Source organism: Ranitomeya variabilis, chromosome 3 (assembly GCF_051348905.1).
Source record: "Ranitomeya variabilis isolate aRanVar5 chromosome 3, aRanVar5.hap1, whole genome shotgun sequence".
NCBI lineage: Eukaryota > Metazoa > Chordata > Amphibia > Anura > Dendrobatidae > Ranitomeya > Ranitomeya variabilis.
This window is the reverse complement of record NC_135234.1, coordinates 285,446,576-285,472,318: the sequence shown is the minus strand read 5'-3', so window position 1 is coordinate 285,472,318 and position 25,743 is coordinate 285,446,576. Positions and strand designations below refer to the sequence as shown.

The following is a 25,743-nucleotide window of genomic DNA, read 5'->3' as shown; positions in this document are numbered from 1 at the left end:
ACTCAAAGACTCGTTGAGGCCCTTGGGGGCCATAGTGTCCAACATTACAATCCATTTGGCTTCTCTTTGGGCTAGTATCTTTTTATAATTCCCCCCTCTAATACCTAAATGGATGATATCTATCCCCCTAATTTTCAATGTTTTAGCATCACAATTGTGATGTGCCCTAAAATGGCGGGGGATAGTTTTCAATTGGAGGGGGTCGGCCACTGTCTTGGCCACGCAAATGACCCGCACATGCTCCGGTACGCGAATGCGTAATTCTCTAGGTGTTAAACCTATATACAGTGGGGCAAAAAAGTATTTAGTCATTCAGCAATAGTGCAAGTTCCACCACTTAAAAAGATGAGAGGCGTCTGTAATTTACATCATAGGTAGACCTCAACTATGGGAGACAAACTGAGAAAAAAAAATCCAGAAAATCACATTGTCTGTTTTTTTATCATTTTATTTGCATATTATGGTGGAAAATAAGTATTTGGTCAGAAACAAAATTTCATCTCAATACTTTGTAATATATCCTTTGTTGGCAATGACAGAGGTCAAACGTTTTCTGTAAGTCTTCACAAGGTTGCCACACACTGTTGTTGGTATGTTGGCCCATTCCTCCATGCAGATCTCCTCTAGAGCAGTGATGTTTTTGGCTTTTCGCTTGGCAACACGGACTTTCAACTCCCTCCAAAGGTTTTCTATAGGGTTGAGATCTGGAGACTGGCTAGGCCACTCCAGGACCTTGAAATGCTTCTTACGAAGCCACTCCTTCGTTGCCCTGGCGGTGTGCTTTGGATCATTGTCATGTTGAAAGACCCAGCCACGTTTCATCTTCAATGCCCTTGCTGATGGAAGGAGGTTTGCACTCAAAATCTCACGATACATGGCCCCATTCATTCTTTCATGTACCCGGATCAGTCGTCCTGGCCCCTTTGCAGAGAAACAGCCCCAAAGCATGATGTTTCCACCACCATGCTTTACAGTAGGTATGGTGTTTGATGGATGCAACTCAGTATTCTTTTTCCTCCAAACACGACAAGTTGTGTTTCTACCAAACAGTTCCAGTTTGGTTTCCTCAGACCATAGGACATTCTCCCAAAACTCCTCTGGATCATCCAAATGCTCTCTAGCAAACTTCAGACGGGCCCGGACATGTACTGGCTTAAGCAGTGGGACACGTCTGGCACTGCAGGATCTGAGTCCATGGTGGCATAGTGTGTTACTTATGGTAGGCCTTGTTACATTGGTCCCAGCTCTCTGCAGTTCATTCACTAGGTCCCCCACGTGGTTCTGGGATTTTTGCTCACCGTTCTTGTGATCATTCTGACCCCACGGGGTGGGATTTTGCGTGGAGCCCCAGATCGAGGGAGATTATCAGTGGTCTTGAATGTCTTCCATTTTCTAATTATTGCTCCCACTGTTGATTTCTTCACTCCAAGCTGGTTGGCTATTGCAGATTCAGTCTTCCCAGCCTGGTGCAGGGCTACAATTTTGTTTCTGGTGTCCTTTGACAGCTCTTTGGTCTTCACCATAGTGGAGTTTGGAGTCAGACTGTTTGAGGGTGTGCACAGGTGTCTTTTTATACTGATAACAAGTTTAAACAGGTGCCATTACTACAGGTAATGAGTGGAGGAAAGAGGAGACTCTTAAAGAAGAAGTTACAGGTCTGTGAGAGCCAGAAATCTTGATTGTTTGTTTCTGACCAAATACTTATTTTCCACCATAATATGCAAATAAAATGATAAAAAAACAGACAATGTGATTTTCTGGATTTTTATTTCTCAGTTTGTCTCCCATAGTTGAGGTCTACCTATGATGTAAATTACCTCTCATCTTTTTAAGTGGTGGAACTTGCACTATTGCTGAATGACTAAATACTTTTTTGCCCCACTGTATATTTTAGAACACCCGCAGGTAGCGTAGTATATAACATTACTGCTACCGCAAGATATTTGTTGTCTTATTTGAAATTTTTTTAAACCATCGGAAGATTGAAAAAAGGAGCAGCGCAGGACATTTGCGCAGGCAAGACAGTGGCCACAGGGAAAACAGCCTGGAGTAGGGCCCTTAGTGCCAAATGGATTAGTTGTGTTTGTTACATAATGGCTATTAACGAGGAGATTATTCAAGTTTTTAGATCTCCTTGATGTCATCAGCGGAAAATCACCAATGGCGGGACCCAGGGAGGGCTCGGCACTGAGAACAGTCCAATGTTTGGCTAAAATATCTTTCATTTTGTACCATTCATGGTTGAGTGTCGAGATAAAACGAATTTTCTGACAATCACTGCCAGTTGTTGTTACATTTTTACGTGGATATAAGAGGTCACTGTGAGGGGTCTTCCTTGCTCTGTCGTATCCTTTCTTTATACATCTGTTACTGTACCCTCTGTTTTGAAAGCGTGTTTTTAAATCGAGAGCCTGTTTTTCAAATCGATCATCAATAGAGCAGATCCGCCTCATCCTCAGGAACTGTCCAACTGGGACAGCCCGAATAGCAGCGGGATTGTGTGATGGCTCGGCATGTATGAGAGAGTTCACTGATGATGGCTTTCTGTAGACATCTGTCTGAACCGATCGATTGGTATCGATCAGCAGAGAGATGTCCAGAAAGTCAATAGTAGCTGAGCTATATTTATAACTTAATTTAATATTAAGTGTATTATCATTCAGAGATGCCATAAATTCCTCGAGCTGATCCACCGTCCCGTCCCACAACAACAACACGTCATCTATAAATCGTAGCCAGCACAGCAGATGGGAGGTGGCCCGCACGTCTTCGCCGCCAAAGATCTCTCCCATCTCCCAAGAAGAGATTAGCATACGAAGGCGCACAGGCCGCGCCCATGGCCGTGCCGTGCCTCTGCAGATAATAGTTGTCTTTAAATACGAAGAAGTTGTGGGTAAGGACAAAGTGCATCAGCTCAAGGATCAGGCTGCAAATCGAGTCGTCCAGGTCGGAGGTCCCGAGGAAGAGGCGGACCGCATCCAAACCATGTTTATGGTCGATACAGGTGTATAGGGATTTGACGTCTGCAGTAACTAGGAGAACATTATCGTCCACAAGGACGCCATCAACCCGTGCCAGGACGTCCGTTGTGTCACGGATGTATGATGGTAAAGACTCAACTAATGGTTTCAAGTAAAAGTCTATAAACTTACAAATTGGGTCACAGAGGCCCTCTATTCCGGACACAATAGGACGTCCCGGTGGGTTGAGGGCGTCCTTGTGGACTTTCGGCAATAGATAAAAGGTAGGTATTTTAGGTGATCTGACTATTAAGCCCTCAAAAACTTCCTTTGTAATTACAGAATTTTCCAAAGCAGGAATCAATATACGCTGGAGTTCACATGAGAAGGAGGTAACAGGATTGTAAGATAGTTTTGTATATGTGAGGGGATCCTTCAATTGACGAAAGGCCTCACGTTCGTATAAAGTGGTAGGCCAGACGACAATGTTCCCTCCCTTGTCCGCCCGTTTGAATACCACATCGGATAATGATTGTAATTCAGTGATAGCCCGACGTTGTGCAGATGTTAGATTGTCAAATCTGCGTCTTGTGGATAATTTTTTGAAATCCTCAGTAACAAGTTTAGTGAAGATTTCAATAGCTGGGCTTATGGACAAGGGAGGGAATCTTGTCGACCTGGGTATAATAGTATGTGGAAACCTACCTTGACATGAAGAGGTCTGCTCATCAAGGAGACTCTCCAAATTGTAAAGTACCTCCCTCTCGGTGTCATCCAGTGGTTCAGTTGATTGATTTTTACTATGAAGTTTTCTTAGTAGAAGTTTACGGGAAAATAAATGAAGATCTCTTAAAGCTGAAAAATAATCAAAGGAATTAGTGGGGGAAAAAGTCAGACCTTTTTCTAAAACCTGCAGCTGTATGTCAGAAAGAACGTGTGTAGATAAATTGAGTACCTGGATTCCAGATCAACATCATGCAGACCTGCCAGGCTGCTTACGGCCACGCATTGCAGCAGCAGTCCCAAAGCTACAATCCACAGGCCGGAGGATATTACCAGCAGCCAAACATCTACTTTCAAACTCCCACAGCACCGAACTATCCACCACCACCACAGCCTCCAGTTCACAGATCCACCACGCTGCCAACTTCATCATCCCTGCAGCCAGCAGCATCCACCATGCTCCCATGTTCAGCACCCCTGCAGCATCCACCACTACTTTCCCAGGTTCAGCACCCCTGCAGCCAGCAGCATCCACCACTACTTTCCCAAGTTCAGCACCCCTGCAGCCACCAGAAGACTGCTACAGAGGCCATCACTCCCACTCGGCCAAGAAAACAAAGGTCAAAAGCTAAAAACATTCCCACCAGGACGAAGACCCGGAGGCAAACACGGGTATTACATACCTGGTAATGTGTTTTTTCATGAGACATGACGGCACCACGAGAGAGGGGATCCGCCCTTCAAGGACAGGAAACCTTCAAGATAAAAGGGGCAGCTCCTCTCTCCACATCAGTCGTTTTACAGAGTACGAGAGGAACTCCGCAGGTTAGTGTACACATAAATAATACATCCTTTACAATTCTAATTACCAACACCCGAGGGAGTGTATAATACTAATAATGCACCCAACTAATGATGTGATCAAGAGGGCGGGAATATAAGGGTGCCGTCATGTCTCATGAAAAAACACATTACCAGGTATGTAATACCCGTGTTTTTCCATCATACATGACGGCACCACGAGCGAGTTACAGAGATTTGTATTCTCTTTAGGGAGGGATCACTGCTTGTAACACTCTTCTCCCAAATGTGAGATCAGAGGTATCAGATAGGTCTAACCTATAATGTTTAAAAAATGTAGACGGAGAGGACCAAGTGGCCGCCTTACAGATTTGGTCGATGGTAGCATCTGCTCTCTCCGCCCACGACGTCACCATGGCCCTCGTGGAGTGGGCTTTTAGACCCTGTGAAACAGCCCTGTCTGCACTACTATACGCTAGAATAATGGCCTCTCACCCATCTAGCGAGAGTTTGTTTTGAGGCTTTAAGGCCCTTTCTTGACCCCGTGAGTGAAACAAATAAAGCCCTCTGTCTCCTCCAGGATTTTGTCACCTCCCAAAAATACTGTAAGATACATCTTATGACATCTAGGCAATGGAGCCTCTCCTCTTTCTTGTTGCTAGGATTAGGACAGAACGAGGGTAGGGTTATATCCTGAGCCCTATGGAATCTCAATACCACTTTGGGGAGATATACCAGATCTAACTTTAATGCAACTCTATCGTCCATAATTTGCATGTAGGGGGGTCAGCTGACAATGCGTGTAAATCCCCAACCCTACGGGCCGATGTAAGTGCCACTAACAAGGCCGTTTGTAATGTTAGTATCTTTTCTGTTGTTGAATTTAATGGCTCAAAGGGGCTTTCTGTCAAAGCTGTCAACACTAAATTTAGATCCCATGGTGGAGGAGTAGGGGATGGAACAGAGACAGCTCTACTACAGGCTCGGATAAACCTCGTTACCCACGTGTTGCTTGCTAGGTCACAGTTAAATAAGGCTGCTAAAGCTGAAATGTGCACTTTGAGGGTACTAACAGCTAATCCCAGATCTGAGCCCTTTTGCAGGAACTCCAGTATTACCACTATCGGGACCTCCCCTTCCCATAGTGGCCCTGAGCTGGACAAGTATTTCTTCCATATTCTCCCATAAATCTTGGTCGTTACTGGTTTTCTGCTACTAAGTAAGGTGCAAATTAAACCAGCTGAGAACCCTTCTTTCTCTAACAATGACCTTTCAAATGCCAGGCTGTCAAATGCAGCCCAGAATTCTGCGGGTGGCTAAAGTGACCCTGTGTTAGAAGGTCCTGGTCTTCCGGCAGTACCCATGGGTCCGTCACTGACATCACTCTTAGCCAGTAAAAACCATGGTCTTTTCGGCCAAAAGGGAGCTATTACAATCATTCTGGCCCTGTCTTCTCTGATTTTCTTCAGAACTGCCGGTATTAGACATATCGGTGGGAAGGCATACAACAGTCCTGAAGTCCATTCTATGCTGCAGGCGTCTACTGCCAACGGCCTGTCTGCTGGGTTTAGGGAGCAGAACTTCTGAACTTTTTTCTTGGCTTTTGAGGCAAAGAGGGTCTTCCCCACATGTGCACTATGTGTTGAAAAATTTACTTTTTTAGGGACCATTCCCCTTGCCTTAAGTGGTTTCTTCTTAGAAAGTCTGCCTTTAGATTGTCCACACCTTGAATATGTAGGGCCAATAATGAGAGGAAATGCCTTTCGGCTAGAGTCATGAGTCTTTTGGTTATGTGCATCAATGACTGAGAACGGGTGCCCCCCTGGTGGTTTCCGTATGAGACTGCTGTTCAGTTGTCTGATAGGACTCTCACATGATGTCCTGTTAAGTGTGGAAGTAACCTCCTTAGCACTTTTTCGATTGCTAGGAGTTCCCACTCGTTTGAGGATAAAAAAAAAATTCTTCCTGAGCCCAGGGGTCCTGGACCCATAGTGTGTCTAAGTGGGCTCCCCACCCCCAAGGACTGGTGTCTGTCATGACTATTCTGGAGGCCGTGTATGTCCAGGGGACTCCTCTCGGAGATGACTATCTGTAACCACCATCTGAGCGATTGGGGTACAGAGACTGGGAGGGTGAACTTTCGTTCTAACTGTCCCTGAAGTTCTAGGTCGTTCTGCAGTACACACCATTGCGGTTCTCTTGCATGGAACTGAGCCCATTTTGCCGCCGGTATGCAGGAGGTTAGGGACCCTAACACAGACATGGTTTCCTCAAAGTCATTTCTGGCTTTTAATTGATGTCACAATTATCCATTTGATCTTTTCTTCTTTCTCTTCTGGGAGGCAACACTTCTGTGCCATCGAGTCCACCATTATCCCCAAGAAGTTCTGAATCATTGCTGGTTCTAGCTTGGATTTTTTGAGGTTCAGCTGCCATCCCAGCATCTTGAGTGTGTTTATTACTATTCTGACTTCGTGACAGTGAGAAAGATCTTTCCCCACTATCAGGAAGTCGTCTAAGTAAGGTATTATCAGAGTATCTTTTTCTCTGAGATGTGCTGTTACCTCTGCAATCAATTTTGTAAATACTCGTGGGGCTATCGCTATCCCAAAGGGCAAAGCCCTGTACTGAAAGTGACGTAGCTGGGACCCCATCTGAACTGCCACCCTGAGAAACTTGCGATCATGTGGTCTGATCGGGACATGTTAATAAGCATCCTTTAGATCTAGGACTGCCATGTAACACTGAGGATATAGGAGCTTCACTGTTGATCATATCGTTTCCATCTTGAATGATGGAATTAGATACTTGTTGAGGCCTTTCAAATTTATAATTGTCCTCCAAGAATTGTCCGTTTTTTTATGAGAAAAAGGGGGGAATAAAAACCTTCCATTCTTTCCTCTATCGGAACCTCCTCCAAGACATGTTTGTCCAGGAGCGATATTACTACCCCTTCCAGACTTTTCTGTTTTTCTTGTGAGGACTGTACTGGAGTCTGCATGTATTTTCTTGGAGGCCAGTGGTGGAATTTTCATTTTAGGCCTGATCCTACAATTTATCTGATCCAAGCACTGGATGAGATCCTCTCCCAGGCTGGAAGTGACAGAGCCGCCCTCTCACCTGAGAGGGACCCTCACTGTGAGGGTTTTTTGGTGTCCCTGGAGGACTTGCCAAAATAGAAGCCTTTTCCTCCCCTGGACCGCTTGTCAAAGTTGTTTCTGTCTCGGTCTCTATACTGTTGTCTTCTGAACTTTCGGCCTCTCTGAAAGGAGCGCCGAAAGGGCTGGAATGTCTGCTTCGGGAAATTCTTCTTTTTGTCGCCGGCTTTTTCCAACACCTCATCCAATGCCGGTCCAAACAGGAAATTCCCTTCATATGGCAAAGAGCAAAGTTTGATTTTTGCCTGTGTATCTCCCGGCCAGCATTTAAGCCATATCGCACAGCGTCCTGTGTTGGCTTGAGCTGCTGACTTTGCTGCTAGTCTAGCTGAGTCCGCTGACGCCTCAGCTAGAAATACTGCCGCTGCTCTTATGGCCGGTATTGCCTCTAGGATAGTCTCTCTGGGAACCTTTTGTTCTACCTGATCCTCCAGGTTATCTATCCATATTTTTACGGATTCGGCTACACAAGTGGCCACGATAGCTGGCCTTAGTGCCCCTGCCGAGGCTTCCCATGCTGTTTTAAGGCAACTATCTCTTTTGCTGTCCAAAGGATCTTTTAAAGAACCTAAATTCTCTTTTGCAGACCACTGACCATGAGTTCTTAGGCTGTTTTTTTTTACTTTGTCGTCTACCAGCCCCATGGTAGAGCGGACGGCTTTTATAAGTTTATCTGTAGCCTCCACTGGTAATGTATCTTCCTCATCTGAGCTACTTTGAGTAACAAGACCTATCCGAGTCTTCCTCTGATTCCGAGGAGTCTCTTTGAGATGCTACTGAGGGGCTGGATCTGTCTTTTAATCTGGTATCTGTGTCAATTGTCTGTAACGATTTTACGGATTTACAGACTTCTGACTGAATCAGTGATCTCAGACTCTCTGTAAAGGAGGGTGTTTCCTCTGCTACTGTCTTGTTAATGCAATTCTGACACAGATTTTTATTCCAGGATGAGTTTAAAGCCTTTTTACACAAGGGACATTCCTTATTCTTAGTCTATGACTTATACTTCTTGGGGACCTCCTATACTCCACCCACCCAATGTATGTAAGAAAAGAGGGGAGAGATGGAGACAAGAGAAGAGAAAAGAACAGACATTAGCGTGCTGGACTTTCTCGAAGTTCACTCACCACTCGGACGCTTAAAAGTACGGGTACCGGATCCGGAGTTTGACTGGTTTTCTCAACGTCTCCCAGTGAGACCAAAGAATCCTTGTTAGTATGGTGATCCATCCGCACGCTGCCCGAGCGGCTTCTACTGCTGCCATGGCAGATCTGGCTCTTCTCACTTGAGCGAGACCGCCTCGTCTGCACCTCTTGCTGTGGCTGTAAATGTTCTGGTGAAAAAATCTCCATCCTGCTAACTACCACGCAGCAAGAGCAGTCACATTCAACTAAGACCAGTTAGTGACACCTGGCAGTACTACTGACCACCTATAAATAATCTCATTCCACTTTTTTTTTTTTTTAATAGATCACCGGGTTGATCCTGCTTCTGTTAACCGCTTAGTGCTCCGGTGCCTGTGCGCTGTAATCAAGTGTGTGTGCGTACCCAGCATGTTGATCTAATTAATTCATCACCTGGCTGATCCTGCCTCTGCTGCCGTCCAGCTTCAGTTGGTCCCTTAATGTTCCGGCGCCTGCGCTCTGTTCTATGCGTGCCCCCGGTAGCCACGTCCGGTGTGCGCTGCCTAATTAACTGGTCACCTGGTTGATCCTGCCTCTGCTCTCAGCGCCACTCATATCTAAGCGCACACCTGGCAATCACCTCCGATGCGCGCAGATCTAATCGATCATACAACTGGCTGATCCTGCCTCCGCATCTAAGCGCGCACCTAGCCGCTACTTCCGGTGCGCGCTGATGCTTTTGGTTCCCCCTTGTGCACACTAAGGTTCCGTGTGCCGCCAGGTACCATGTGCACGCGCGCTTCCTTCTTCCGGCCGCCTCTATCTCCTCCCTGCAGGTGATGCACGCCACAGCGCAAGTACTCACCCTGGCACTCCAGTGCAGGACACCGCAATGCTGCCGCCTCCATCCTGAAAGGAACCACGCTGCAGGTACTCGCACATCGTTCAGGTCATAGGGAAGGGGAGGGGCTGCGCAGTACGCTCAAAAGGGAGGCGATCAGTACCTCCAAGGAGCTTACCCTGCCCGGGCACCAATGTGCCTCACAGGCTGCATGGCCACCATAGATCAACAGGGAGGGTTCCGTAATCGTGACCTCCATGGACCAAAAAGGGAGCAGCAGGTTTTATGGCAACAGGGAGGTTACACTGTGGCCTCCGAGGCTCTATCTTCACCCGGGCATTGCCTCACGGGCTGTGGCCATGCTTCGCTCAGGGGGGCATGGAAATACATGGCCCCCGAGGCGACTACCGGTACCTGGCGACTGGTGCAGCAAACTAATGTCTGCCCAAACCACCCGACCCAGGCCCAGGCATCCTCTTCTGTCTTCAGAAGTCTTCCATCTTGAGGGTTCCCCATCAAGGACAGGAAACCAACAGATGTGGAGAGAGGAGCCGCCCCTTTTATCTTGAAGGTTTCCTGTCCTTCAAGGGCGGATCCCCTCTTGTGGTGCCATTATGCATGATGAAAAAAAAACCCTGCCAGAATTGGACCCTCCACCCTCACCTACCAATGTGTCACTGTTGTCAAATGTGTCAATACCTTCCCTTGGGTCTGTCCATTCGTTTGTCTATCCATTCCCATAATTCCACTGTGTTGTCTACTCCCAATGTGTCCAGTCCCATCCATGATCCAATCCTTCAATTTGTTGCCCCTTCCCCTGTAACCCCTTTCTCATCAACTACCACCCAATCCTCACAGCTCCACACCCCCAAGGTCCACCACATCTCACCCTCAGATAGACCCCAATCTTAACCCAGTTAGTTTTTTGTTAAACAAATGTTTATTTTCTTGCACAATATCTGTGTTTTCTTTGTCTCTTTAAGCGCTGCTGCCGCCAACACACAGGTGTGTATTGTATTGTTGAGGAAACTTGTAACTACTTTTACTACAGGTATTTTATTATTTAAATCAGCAAACATTACTGGTACATTTAAACATTACAGGTACATTTCTACATTACAGGTACATACTTAGCGGCTTAAACCATTCCGTCTAGCCATGCCACACGTCCATTATTTGAAATAAAGTATGCAGCAATCTTATGCCTCATCTGGGCAACTTCCACTGTAGTCCTCAGAAGGTGATCTTGGTAATCATGCAATGTAACAGGTTCCTCAGGTTCTAAGTTGGGTCGCTCTTTTGCCGGGATGTAATTGTACATAACAACACAGGCTTTCACAACCTCATCAGTTGTCTCAATTTTTAGATTTATGGCTGTTCCCAAAATGTGCCATTTAGATACCAGCAAGCCAAAGGCAAACTCCACAGTTCTTCGTGCCCTTGTCAGTCGGTAGTTGAAAATCCGTTTGGTGTGATTTAAGTCCCTACTTGAGTAAGGTTTTAGAAGGTTGGCACACATTTGAAAGGCCTCATCCCCAACCACAACAAATGATGTTGGCGGGCCTTCAGTGTTGTGAAGAGGTTGTGCCTGTGGAAAATTGAAATTATTATGATACAAACGTTGGCCCATGACAGAGTTTTTGAAAGTCTGAGTCATTTCCTCGTCCAAATGAGCCAATGTCCATGGCGACAAATCAACATTCAGAATCTGCAATCGCCATAAGAACAATAGAAAAGTATTTTTGGTAATTAAAATACTCAGTTCCACTTCCAGCAGGTTTCATAATCCGAATGTGTTTGCCATCCACAGCCCCCACACAGTTAGGAAAATTACAAATGTCCTTGAATTTTTCAGCATTTTAACCCCTTCCCGACCTTTGACGCATACGCTGCGTCATGAAAGTCTGTGCCTTCCCGACCTATGACGCAGCGTATGCGTCATGGAGGGATCGCGTCCCTGCAGATCGGGTGAAGGGGTTAACTCCCATTTTACCCGATCTGCAGAGACAGGGGGAGTGGTGCTTCAGCCCAGGGGGGGTGGCTTCACCCCCCCGTGGCTACGATCGCTCTGATTGGCTGTTGAAAGTGAAACTGCCAATCAGAGCGATTTGTAATATTTCACCTAAAAAACTGGTGAAATATTACAATCCAGCCATGGCCGATGCTGCAATACCATCGGCCATGGCTGGAAAACCTGAAGTGACCACCCCCCACCCCACCGATCGCCCCCCCAGTGCTCCGGTGCGTGGTCCGGTCCCCTCCGTCCTGTGCTCCGCTGCCCCGTGCTCCTGCCCGCTCCCCCGTCCTGCTGTCCGCTCCCCCCGTCCTCCGATCACCCCCCCTGTGCTCAGATCCACCCCCCCATCACCCCTTCATACTTACCGATCCTCCCGGTGTCCGGCCGTCTCCTCGCTGGGCGCCGCCATCATGGAAAATGGCGGGCGCATGCTCAGTGCGCCCGCCGAATCTGCCAGTCGGCAGATTCCTTACAAGTACATTTTGATCGCTGTGGTAGGTTCTATCACAGCGATCAAAATAAAAAAAATAATAAATAACCCCCCCCCCCTTTATCACCCCCATAGGGACAATAATAAAATAAATATTTTTTTTTTTTTTTTTTCCACTAGGGTTAGGGTTAGAACTAGGGTTAGAACTAGGGGTAGGGTTAGGGGTAGGGTTAGGGTTACGGGTAGGGTTAGGGTTATGGCATGTGCACACAAAGCGGATCGGCCGCGGATCCGCAGCGGATCCGCAGCGGATTGGCAGCAGGTTGGCCGCGGATCCGCAGCAGATTGGCAGCGTATCCGCAGCGGATTGGCCGCGGATCGGTAGCGGATTGGCCGCGGATCCGCAGCGGATTGGCAGCGGATCCGCAGCGGATTGGCCGCGAATCCGCAGCGGATTGGCAGCGGATCCGCAGCGGATCGGTAGCGGATTGGCCGCGGATCCGCAGCGGATTGGCCGCTGCGAATTCGAAGCAGTTTTCCATCAGGTTTACAGTACCATTTACACCTAAGGAAAACCAAATCCGCTGTGCCCATGGTGCGGAAATTCCGTGCAGAAACGCTGCGTTGTATTTTCCGCAGCATGTCAATTCTTTGTGCGGATTCCGCAGCGTTTTACACCTGTTCCTCAATAGGAATCCGCAGGTGAAATCCGCACAAAAAAACACTGGAAATCTGCTGTAAATCCGCAGGTAAAACGCAGTGCCTTTTACCTGCAGATTTTTCAAAAATCGTGCGGAAAAATCTCACACGAATCCGCAACGTGGGCACATAGCCTTAGGGTTAGGGTTGGAATTAGAGTTAGGGTTGGAATTAGGGCTAGGATTGGAAATAGGGTTAAGATTAGGCTTGTGGTTAGGGTTACGGATAGGGTTAGGGGTGTGTTGGGGTTACAGTTGTGGTTAGGGTTGGGATTAGGGTTACGGTTGGGATTAGGGTTAGGATTAGGGTTGGAATTAGGGTTACGGGTGTGTTGCGGTTAGGGTTGTGGTTAGGGGTGTGTTGGGGTTAGGGTTGTGATTAGGGTTATGGTTACAGTTGGGATTAGGATTAGGGGTGTGTTGGGGTTAGTGTTGAAGTTAGAATTGAGGGGTTTCCACTGTTTAGGCACATCAGGGGTCTCCAAACGCAACATGGCGCCACCATTGATTCCAGCCAATCTTGCGTTCAAAAAGTCAAATGGTGCTCCCGCCCTTCCAAGCCCCGACGTGCGCCCAAACAGTGGTTTACCCCCACATTTGGGGTACCAGCGTACTCAGGACAAACTGGGCAACAACTGTTGGGGTCCAATTTCTCCTGTTACCCTTGCAAAAATAAAAAATTACTTGCTAAAACATAATTTTTGAGGAAAGAACAATTATTTTTTATTTTCACGGCTCTGCGTTATAAACTTCTGTGAAGCACTTGGGGGTTGAAAGTGCTCACCACACATCTAGATAAGTTCCCTCGGGGGTCTAGTTTCCAAAATGGGGTCACTTGTGGGGTGTTTCTACTGTTTAGGCACATCAGGGGCTCTGCAAATGCAATGTGACGCCCGCAGACCATTCCATCAAAGTCTGCATTTCAAATGTCACTACTTCCCTTCCGAGCCCTGACGTGCGCCCAAACAGTGGTTTACCCCCACATGTGGGGTATCAGCGTACTCACAACAAACTGGGCAACAAATATTGGGGTCCAAATTCTCCTGTTACCCTTGTGAAAATAAAAAATTGCTTGCTAAAACATCTTTTTTGAGGAAAGAAAAATGATTTTTTATTTTCACGGCTCTGCGTTGTAAACTTCTGTGAAGCACTTGGGGGTTGAACGTGCTCACCACACATCTAGATAAGTTCCTTGGGGGGTCTAGTTTCCAAAATGGGGTCACTTGTGGGGGGTTTCTACTGTTTAGGCACATCAGGGGCTCTGCAAATGCAATGTGACGCCCGCAGACCATTCCATCAAAGTCTGCATTTCAAATGTCACTACTTCCCTTCCGAGCCCTGACGTGCGCCCAAACAGTGGTTTACCCCCACATATGGGGTATCAGCGTACTCACAACAAACTGGGCAACAAATATTGGGGTCCAAATTCTCCTGTTACCCTTGTGAAAATAAAAAATTGCTTGCTAAAACATCTTTTTTGAGGAAAGAAAAATGATTTTTTATTTTCACAGCTCTGCGTTGTAAACTTCTGTGAAGCACTTGGGGGTTGAACGTGCTCACCACACATCTAGATAAGTTCCTTGGGGGGTCTAGTTTCCAAAATGGGGTCACTTGTGGGGGGTTTCTACTGTTTAGGCATATCAGTGGCTCTGCAAACGTAACATGATGCCCGCAGACCATTCCATCAAAGTCTGCATTCCAAAACGTCACTACTTCCCTTCCGAGCCCCGGCATGTGCCCAAACAGTGGTTTACCCCCACATATGGGGTATCAGCGTACTCAGGAGAAACTGGACAACAACTTTTGGGGTCCAATTTCTCCTGTTACTCTTGCAAAAAATAAAAAATTCTGGGCTAAAAAAATATTTTTGAGGAAAGGAAACACATTTATTATTTTCACGGCTCTGCGTTATAAACTTCTGTGAAGCACTTGGGGGTTCAAAGTGCTCACCACACATCTAGATAAGTTCCCTTGGGGGTCTAGTTTCCAAAATGGAGTCACTTGTGGGGAGTTCCTACTGTTTAGGCACATCAGGGGCTCTGCAAACGCAACCTGATGCCCGCAGAGCATTCCATCAAAGTCTGCATTTCAAAACGTCACTACTTCCCTTCCGAACCCCGACGTGTGCCAAAACAGTGGTTTACCCCCACATATGGGGTATCAGCGTACTCAGGAGAAACTGGACAACAACTTTTGGGGTCCAATTTCTCCTGTTACTCTTGCAAAAATAAAAAAATTCTGGGCTAAAAAAATATTTTTGAGGAAAGGAAACACATTTTTTATTTTCACGGCTCTGCGTTATAAACTTCTGTGAAGCACTTGGGGGTTCAAAGTGCTCACCACACATCTAGATTAGTTCCTTGGGAGGTCTAGTTTCCAAAATGGGGTCACTTGTGTGGGAGCTCCAATGTTTAGGCACACTGGGGCTCTCCAAACGCGACATGGTGTCCGCTAATGATTGGAGCTAATTTTCCATTCAAAAAGCCAAATGGCGTGCCTTCCCTTCCGAGCCCTGCCGTGCGCCCAAACAGTGGTTTACCCCCACATATGGGGTATCATCGTACTCAGGACAAACTGGACAACAACATTTGGGATCCAATTTCTCCTATTACCCTTGGGAAAATAAAAAATTCTGGGCTAAAAATCATTTTTGAGGAAAGAAAAATTATTTTTTTATTTTCACGGCTCTGCGTTATAAACTTCTGTGAAGCACCTGGGGGTTATAAGTGCTCACTATGCATCTAGATAAGTTCCTTGGGGGGTCTAGTTTCCAAAATGTGGTCACTTGTAGGGGAGCTCCAATGTTTAGGCACACAGGGGCTCTCCAAACGCGACATGGTGTCCGCTAACGATTGGAGCTAATTTTCCATTCAAAAAGTCAAATGGCACGCCTCCCCTTCCGAGCCTTGCCGTGCACCCAAACAGTGGTTTACCCCCACATATGAGGTATCGGCATACTCAGGAGAAATTGCCCAACAAATTTTAGGATCCATTTTATCCTGTTGCCCATGTGAAAATGAAAGAATTGAGGCTAAAAGAAATTTTGTGTGAAAAAAAAGTACTTTTTCATATTTGCGGATCAATTTGTGAAGCACCTGGGGGTTTAAAGTGCTCACTATGCCTCTAGATGAGTTCCTTGGGGGGGTCTAGTTTCCAAAATGGGGTCACTTGTGGAGGAGCTCCAATGTTTAGGCACACAGGGGCTTTCCAAACGCGACATGGTGTCCGCTAACGATGGAGATAATTTTTCATTCAAAAAGTCAAATGGCGCTCCTTCCCTTCCGAGCCTTACCATGTGCCCAAACAGTGGTTTACCCCCACATGTGAGGTATTGGTGTACTCAGGAGAAATTGCCCAACAAAATTTAGGATCCATTTTATCCTGTTGCCCATGTGAAAATGAAAAAATTGAGGCTAAAATAATTTTTTTGTGAAAAAAAAGTACTTTTTCATTTTTACGGATCAATTTGTGAAGCACCTGGGGGTTTAAAGTGCTCACTATGCTTCTAGATAAGTTCCTTGGGGGGTCTAGTTTCCAAAATGGGGTCACTTGTGGGGGAGCTCCAATGTTTAGGCACACGGGGGCTCTCCAAACGTGACATGGTGTCCGCTAAAAATTGGAGCCAATTTTTCATTCAAAAAGTCAAATGGCGCTCCTTCCCTTCCGAGCCCTGCCGTTCTCCCAAACAGTGGTTTACCCCCACATATGAGGTATCAGCGTACTCAGGACAAATTGGACAACAACGTCCGTGGTCCAGTTTCTCCTTTTACCGCTGGGAAAATAAAAAAATTGTTGCTAAAAGATCATTTTTGTGACTAAAAAGTTAAATGTTCATTTTTTACTTCCATGTTGCTTCTGCTGCTGTGAAACACCTGAAGGGTTAATAAACTTCTTGAATGTGGTTTTGAGCACCTTGAGGGGTACAGTTTTTAGAATGGTGCCACTTTGGGGTATTTTCAGCCATATAGAACCCTCAAACTGACTTCAAATGTGAGGTGGTCCCTAAAAAAAATGGTTTTGTAAATTTTGTTGTAAAAATGAGAAATCACTGGTCAAATTTTAACCCTTATAACTTCCTAGCAAAAAAAAAATTTGTTTCCAAAATTGTGCTGATGTAAAGTAGACATGTGGGAAATGTTATTTATTAACTATTTTGTGTCACATAACTCTCTGGTTTAACAGAATAAAAATTAAAAATGTGAAAATTGCAAAATTTTCAAAATTTTCGCCAAATTTCCATTTTTTTCACAAATAAACTCAGAAATTATCGACCTAAATTTACCACTAACATGAAGCCCAATATGTCACGAAAAAACAATCTCAGAACCGCAAGGATCCGTTGAAGCATTCCTGAGTTATTACCTCATAAAGGGACACTGGTCAGAATTGCAAAAAACGGCAAGGTCATTAAGGCCAAAATAGGCTGGGTCATGAAGGGGTTAAAGCCAGAGTTGAGTTTTGGGTTGGGGGAGGAATTCTTGATGCAGAATGTCACATAAAGCCCTGCAAGTGTCTCCAACAATCCCAGAAAGGGTGGACACTCCAATCCGGAACTGGAAATGGAGAGGTGATAAGGTCTCTCCAGTAGCCAGGAATCTGCCAAACAGAAAATGGAAATAAAGAAATTAATATATGGGTTTTCTAACAATAATACTATGAACATGTGTTTGTTTTTCACAATTGCGTACCTCAGGGTCACCAACAGACGTTCCTCAGCAGGAATTGCTCTACGGAATGGTGTGTCATGCTTGGTAATGGATCCATGGACATGTTGCAGCAAGTCATTGAAACTCCGTTCAGAAATCCTCGTGTAGTCAAAAAAACTTCTGAGGGTTTGCATGCAGTTCGGTGTATAACGAGTGGTAGGCTCCACGGCTTTCTCGGAGTTCAAGGATGGGATGCTGCCAGTAGCGACGACGTCTTATCAGTCTTTGTCTTCTTTCTTCTTGACAAGCAAAAACAAAGGCAATAGCCAATTTCAATTGTAAATCCAGATTAGCATAGAAGCTCTCCATGTCAAGATCCACCTTGCAGCAGGATACAGCATCCAAAGGTGAGGATTTCCTTAGTACAGTGTGTCTATATACAGTACAGACCAAAAGTTTGGACACACCTTCTCATTTAAAGATTTTTCTGTTTTTTTTTTATGACTATGAAAATTGTACATTCACACTGAAGGCATCAAAACTATGAATGAACACGTGTGGAATTATATACTTAACAAAAAAGTGTGAAACAACAAATTATGCCAGGTTTAATAAGTGGGATTTCTTGCCTTATAAATGAGGTTGGGACCACCAGTTGTGTTATGCAGAAGTCTGGTGGATACACAGCTGATAGTCCTACTGAACAGACTGTTAGAATTTATATTATGGCAAGAAAAAAGCAGCTTAGTAAAGAAAAACGAGTGGCCATCATTACTTTAAGAAATGAAGGTCAGTCAGTCCAAAAAATTGGGAAAACTTTTTTTTTTTTAAATTCGTTTATTAAACAACAACAAAAGAAAGAACAAATAGACATACATGTTTTACATATATCCAAGTCCGCACGGATACACTCATATGCAAATCTCAAAGGATAGATTGGTTCATATAAACTCAAAGTATTACAGTATGTCTAAAGTACTTAAAACCCTAAAACTATTTTACTGCCAAAACAATCCCCATCACATTAATAAAGTAATATTGAAGTACAGCATGAACAATGCATATTTTGCCGTGAGCTCTATCATATTGGAGCTAGGCCATCAGCTACGTAAGGATATAGTAAGGTACGACGATTTCCATACATCCCAGATTTTATTAAATTTTCCTAAGCAGCCCCTATTCTGGTATAAAGTTTGTTCGTATGGTATGATTGAATTTACCAGCTCAATCCAGGTCCTGAGAGATGGATGCGTATTACCCATCCAGCGTAAGGCTATCAGTTTCCTTGCCAAGAAAAGTGTCTCTCTCAACAGGATTTGAATATGGTGTCCCCACAGCTCTCCTTCTAGTACCCCAAATAAACACACTAATGGATTTAGAGGGACAGGAACATGTACAAGAGAGGTCAATAGTGAAGTTACCTCTTTCCAAAAAGAGAGAATAACTGGACATCCCCATACCATGTGTATAAAATCTGCCTCCCCTGTATGGCATCTGATGCATTCTGAGGATTGAGACCACCCAATTTTGAATATTCGTAATGGGGTTAAATATGATTGATGTATTATATACATTTGTATCATTTTATTGTTCGCTGAAGGGATAGTTGGGGACTCAAGAGCCATCTCCCAATCCTCATTCTGAAGATCAGGTATCAGGAGTTTCCACTTTTCTCTAACTGGCAATAGAGCAGAATCAGCGCCCACGGATAGCATATGTGTATAGTGCAGACCACGGGGTTCCTGTGATTTAAGTATCCCTATCAGTGGAAAGGATATTATTTGCATCATGTTCATACTACGCATATGTGATTGAATCGCTGATCTGAGCTGCAAATATCGAAAGAATTGTGGCCTTGGGATATCATACCTAAGTTGCAATTGTTCAAAAGACATTAAGGTTCCTTGTTCATAAAGATCATTAACCGACAAGACACCATGTGATATCCAGAATTGAGCAGATGGGTGATTCAGTAGCCCCGGGAAATATTCATTATCCCATAGAGGTATTTCGGCTATAATACCATCAAAGTGAATTACCTTTTTTACCTGCTTCCAAATCAATCTCGCCAACCGGAGTAATGGTAATAGTCTAGGGGTACTAGGCCTATTTATTTCCAGAAAGCCCAATGGGCAATCAATCTTTGCGGCATGAGCTAGATGACTCTCTGAGTTTGGCAAACAGCCCACAGGCATCCACTGTCTCAAAGTTCTAAGTTGTCCAGTCAAATAATACAGAAAAAAATATGGTAGCGCCGCTCCCCCCATTAATTTAGACCTATGCAAGATAGACAATTTTAAGTTTTGGTCTAGCCTTCCCCCATATAAAGGACGAAGCTAGTGAGTTTAAACTTGAAAAAAATGATCTAGGGACCGGTACTGCACTACAGAAACACAGTGGCAATTTACTCCATATAGCAAATTTGTGTTTGACTAGATCGAGCAACGGGAGAATATTAAGTTGTAGATCAAGTCTGCTGCATTTTGGTACAATTATTCCTAGGTATTTAAATTTAGACACGACCGGTAGTGGGGATAACGTTTCAAGGTGATCTGTTGAGTCATGGGAAAGAGGCATTAAGGCAGACTTATCCCAGTTAATGTATAATCCCGAGTGTTTACCAAATCCCTCTACAATGGTGATCACATGTGGTAAGGTCTCCTTAACTTCATCCATAAATATTACCATGTCATCCGCGTATAAACCAATAATATCTGTATGGTCCGCTATTTTAATCCCCCTAATAGCTGGAGTGGATCTCATCCGTATTGCTAGTGCTTCTATCGCAAGAGCAAAGAGGGCCGGGGAGAGAGGGCATCCCTGGCGGGTTCCCCTTTCCAAGGAGAATGTTTCAGATAAAGCGTTATTAATAATTATTCGGGCTTTTGGTTTCATATATATTGCGCCAATCCATTTCTGAAATTTAGGGCCAAATTGATATCTCTGTAAACATGCAAATAGAAAAGGCCATTCAAGAGAATCAAATGCCTTGGCCGCGTCCAGCGAGGCCATGGCCCATCTATTCTCCATTATTAAAGCACTATATTGTGCTATTAAAAAGAACCTGTCACCTGAATTTGGCGGGACCCGTTTTGGGTCATATGGGCGGGGTTTTCGGGTGTTTGATTTACCCTTTCCTTACCCGCTGGCTGCATGCTGGCCGCAATATCGGATTGAAGTTCATTCTCTGTCCTCCGGAGTACACGCCTGCACAAGGCAATATTGCCGTAAAGCAGAGCACAGCGGTGACATCACCGCTGTGCTCTTCTTTACGGCTGGCACTGACAGTCAGTGCGGGAAGCTGACGGCAGGGGACGTGACAGACATCGGAATGTGAGTATGTGGTGTTTTTTTTTTTAACTTTTACAATGGTAACCAGGGAAAATATCGGGTTACTAAGCGTGGCCCTGTGCTTAGTAACCCGATGTTTACCCTGGTTACAAGTGAACACATCGCTAGATCGGCGTCACACACGCCGATCCAGCGATGACAGCGGGTGATCAGCGACCAAAAAAAGTCCTGATCATTCCCTACGACCAACGAACTCCCAGCAGGGGCCTGATCGTTGGTCGCTGTCACACATAACGAGATCGTTAGCGGGATCGTTGCTACGTCACAAAAAAGCGTGATGTTGCAACGATATCGTTAACGAAATCGTTATGTGTGAAGGTACCTTCGCTGTTATGGCCCCAGGGGATCGGGGGAGTAGTCAGGATAATCAGATTAATAGTCAATAGAGCCCAGCACAAAATGCAATGTGCACAACTTCTTATAAAGCTGTATTCACTGCAGTCTCTTCCTCTTGGCAGCTTAATAAAGGGTTACAGCGGTCCCAGCGTAGCTAGTGTTAAACTGGATCACCGGTTGATTCAGCCCCAGTCTACTTAGCAGGAGCAGAGGGAGAGGTACCAGTCCCGCTGCAAGTATTAGGGGCCATGTGGCGTTTTATGTAGTTAATGAGTGGGGAGCACGGGGCCCGTCTCTCAGGGCTCATACAGTGCACAATCCCCCTATCGTACCTCCAGGAGCTACACACGCCAACCGGCCAGCTCTTCCCACCTCGCCCCGTGTCCTTCACTGTCAGGGCACGCGGCAGGGAAAATGGCCGCCGTCTCCTTCAGACGCCATCCTCCACCTGTTTCCCCAGACGTCGCCCGACCGGAGCCGCGTTTCGGACCTCCTAAAGAGCTAGACGCCTCCAGGTACCCAGGGGAGCTCAGCGACACCCGTGGAGTCTCACTTGAGTAGGTACAGTTGCTGGGATTTGTTCAGGATTCTAAGAGCTCCAGCCCGGCACGTCCTTTCTGCTCCACAACATAGCCACGCCCCCCCAAAAAAAAATTGGGAAAACTTTGTAAGTGTCCCCAAGTGCAGTTGAAAAAACCATCAAGCACTACGAAGAAACTGGCTCACATGAGGACCGCCCTAGGAAAGGAAGACCAAGAGTCACCTCTGCTTCTGAGGCCAAGTTTATCCGTCACCAGCCTCAGAATTCGCAGCTTAACAACAGCTCAGATTAGAGACCAGGTCAATGCCACACAGAGTTCTAGCAGCAGACACATCTCTACAACAACTGTTAAGAGGAGACTTTGTGCAGCAGGCCTCCATGGTAAAATAGCTGCTAGGAAACCACTGTTAAAAACAGGCAACAAGCAGAAGAGACTTGTTTGGGCTAAAGAACACAAGGAATGGACATTAGACCAGTGGAAATCTGTGATTTGGTCTGATGAGTCCAAATTTGAGATCTTTGGTTCCAACCACCATGTCTTTGTGCGACGCAGAAAAGGTGAATGGATGGACTCTACATGCCTGGTTCCCACCGTGAAGCATGGAGGTGGTGTGATGGTGCTTTGCTGGTGACACTGTTGGGGATTTCTTCAAAATTGAAGGCACACTGAACCAGCATGGCTACCACAGCATCTTGCAGCAGCATCCTATTCCATCCGGTTTGCATTTAGTTGGACCATCATTTATATTTCAACAGGACAATGACCCCAAACACACCTCCAGGCTGTGTAAGGGCTATTTGACCAAGAAGGAGAGTGATACGGTGCTACTCCAGATGACCTGGCCTCCACAGTCACCAGACCTGAATCCAATCGAGATGGTTTGGGATGAGCTGGACCACAGAGTGAAGGCAAAAGGGCCAACAAGTGCTAAGCATCTCTGGGAACCAAGAGTGTGCAAAGCAGTCATCAAAGCAAAGGTGGCTACTTTGAAGAACTTAGAATATAAGACATATTTTCAATTGTTTCATACTTTTTTGTTAAGTATTGTGAGGCAGTGACCCCTGTTACAGCTAGGGGGCGCTGTATGTGCTCTGCAGAATGTGCATGGAAACGTAGTGAGGCCATGAGGCCGTATTACAGACACAGGTGTGGCTGTAACTAGAATAATGAAGCAGTGACTGATTAAAAAGCCGTGTAGTAGTGGGGGAGGTGTGTCAGTGTGTTCTTGGAAGCAGACAGGGCAGTTGTCTGCAGAGCTCTCTCTGTGTGGAGCAGCACAGAGGCTAATGGAACCAGAGACTGACACCCTGCGTCTTGGGCTGTCTTATGTGTAGCTGGCTGCACTCCAGAGGATAAATAGTGCAGTGCGCTGAGTGAGTACAGAGACTTGTTATCGGCGTGCGGTCACCCAGGGAAACTGGACAAAGGGAAGTTCGGCCTGTGTATTGACTGCGTTATATAGCCATGCATTATTAATGGACTGTATGAAGAAGCCGTATACTATATTGACTGTGTGAAGTAACACAATAAAAGAACATTTTGTTTGAACTTTGTTTGGGTCACTGCCGTTTCACTGTGTATGGTCATACCGCTGCATCACAGTATATAATTCCACATGTGTTAATTCATAGTTTTGATGCCTTCAGTGTGAATTTACAATTTTCATAGTCATGAAAATACAGAAAAATCTTTAAATGAGAAGGTGTGTCCAAACTTTTGGTCTTTACTGTATGTAAAATTCTGGTTTCAACAGTACCAAGGAAATGCTCTCCAAACTATGGAATAGTCTATGGGTGAGCAACATAATACCAATAAGTGTATGTGCACATGTTGAGAAATATTTCTGCACCATTTCTGCATCTCTGGGCAGGAAAAACGGCTACAAAAAAAAGCAAATTTTTGATGCTTTTTTGCCCTGTGTTTTTGGTTGCTTTGAGTGAATCAATGGTGAAAAGCACAGGGCAAAAATGCACAGAGAATTGACATGCTGATTATTTTCTGCATCAACTCTACAAGTCAAAAATACTTAACGTGTGCATGACACTTCAGGTTTCTCATTCACTTTGTTGTCATCAGGTTTTGTCACAAATGTGCGCCGAAAAAATGTGACAAAAATACTCCCAGTCTGCACACATAGATTAAAAGACAGAGTGCCCAGAATGGGGAAAAATCCTAATAAAAGTATATAATAAATATATAGTATATAAGTGCTTCAACTTACAGTATATAAATATAATCCTAGCAAAAACAGTTCATGTAAGGGACCAAATAGCACAGTATAAGGGATCTGTCAAAGTTGCAGATATATAGTGCGTTCAGATGGCCGATCACCTTTGGGCCTTTTTAATATATATATATATATATATATATATATATATATATATATATATATATATATATATATATATATATATATAGTGTTGTTTGTAAACATGTTTTAATCATGACCTCCTTTCATATAGATCTCGTGCATTTTACTGGTGTGTACTTCCCCCGGCAACTTTTTCTTCAAGTCTAATAAAATATTCAGATAACATTGTGGGATCATATGAAACAAGGGACATCTTTGGTTTCTACTCTGGACATTGAGATCCTTCATCAACAATATGGAAGCAATGGGATTGCAGAGCACCATAAAATGTGATATCTTGACTGGTATTATACGTCTCGCCAGGATATTAAGATGGACTATATTACAGCCTGTTTTTTTAGTTTTTTTGCTTTTTTATCATTTACCTTTACATTTGTTGCATTTAATGATTCCCCCTTTTATTTATATCTTCATTTATCTAATTTCAGGTATTGTTTTTTTTATTTTTGCAACGTTTTCCCCTGCTTTAGCAGTTTGTCGTATTGTAGTCCTAGATTTACCTTTCTGTACTTTATTTCTACATGTATTTTACAATTCCTCATAGTAAATGCAAATTTTATGTATACATTTTCAGTTTTATATTTTTTACTATGATATTGTCCGTTAACACTAAACGACTTCAATATGGTGCACTCACACTTTTTCAGCAATATATCACTTTGCATGCGTCACTTTCTAATAATAAGATATAAGGGTTCATTCATATACACGTCAATAATACATCTGCACAAGTGATCTGTAAATAATTTTTTTATTATGGTATAATCATGGATTGGATATTTATTGTTTATTCACTTTAATACATTTATATACAGTGCCTTGCAAAAGTATTCAGCTCCCTGGAACTTTTCAACCTTTTCCCACATATGCTTCAAACATAAAGATACCAAATGTAACTTTTTGGTGAAGAATCAACAACAAGTGGAACACAATTGTGAAGCTGAACGAAATTTATTGGTTATTTTAAATTTTAGTGGAAATTCAAAAACTGAAAAGTGGGCCGTGCAATATTATTCAGGCCCTTTACTTTCAGTGCAGCAAACTCACTCCAGAAGTTCATTGTGGATCTCTGAATGATCCAATGTTGTCCTAAATACCTAATCATGATAAATATAATCCACCTGTGTGTAATCAGGTCTCCGTATAAAAGCACCTGCTCTGTGATAGTCTCAGGGTTCTGTTTGAAGCACAGAGAGCATCATGAAGACCAAGGAACACAACAGGCAGGTTCGTGATACTGTTGTGGAGAAGTTTAAAGCTGGATTTGGATACAAAATGATTTCCAAAACTTTAAACATCCCAAGGAGCACTGTGCAAGCAATCATATTGAAATGGAAGGAGTATCCTACCACTGCAAATCTACCAAGACCCGGCTGTCCCTCTAAACTTTCATCTCAAACAAGGAAAAGACTGATCAGAGATGCATCCAAGAGGGTCATGATCATTCTGGATGAACTGCAGAGATCTACAGCTGAGGTGGGACAATCTGTCCATAGGACAACAATCAGTTGTACACTGCACAAATCTGGCCTTTATGGAAGAGTGGCAAGAAGAAAGCCATTTCTCAAAGATATGCATAAAAAGTGTCATTTACAGTTTGCAACAAGCCACCTGGAAAACATACCAAACATTTGGAAGAAGGTGCTCTGGTCAGATGAAATCAAAATCAAACTTTTTGGCAACTATGCCAAACGATATGTTTGGCGTAAAGGCAACACAGCTCATCACCCTGAACACACCATCCC

At 44.6% G+C, this 25,743-nt stretch overlaps 1 long non-coding RNA gene across 1 annotated transcript in view; it reads left to right on the top strand.

Moving 5' to 3' along the window:
- The window catches only part of LOC143818168 (uncharacterized), a 66,314-nt gene extending 41,448 nt beyond the window's left edge, over positions 1-24,866 (top strand). Inside the window, exon 4 of the long non-coding RNA XR_013224357.1 lies at positions 24,090-24,866. This is a non-coding gene — a long non-coding RNA (uncharacterized LOC143818168). The remainder of the gene's footprint in view (positions 1-24,089) is intronic.
- The last annotated feature ends 877 nt before the right edge of the window (positions 24,867-25,743 follow it).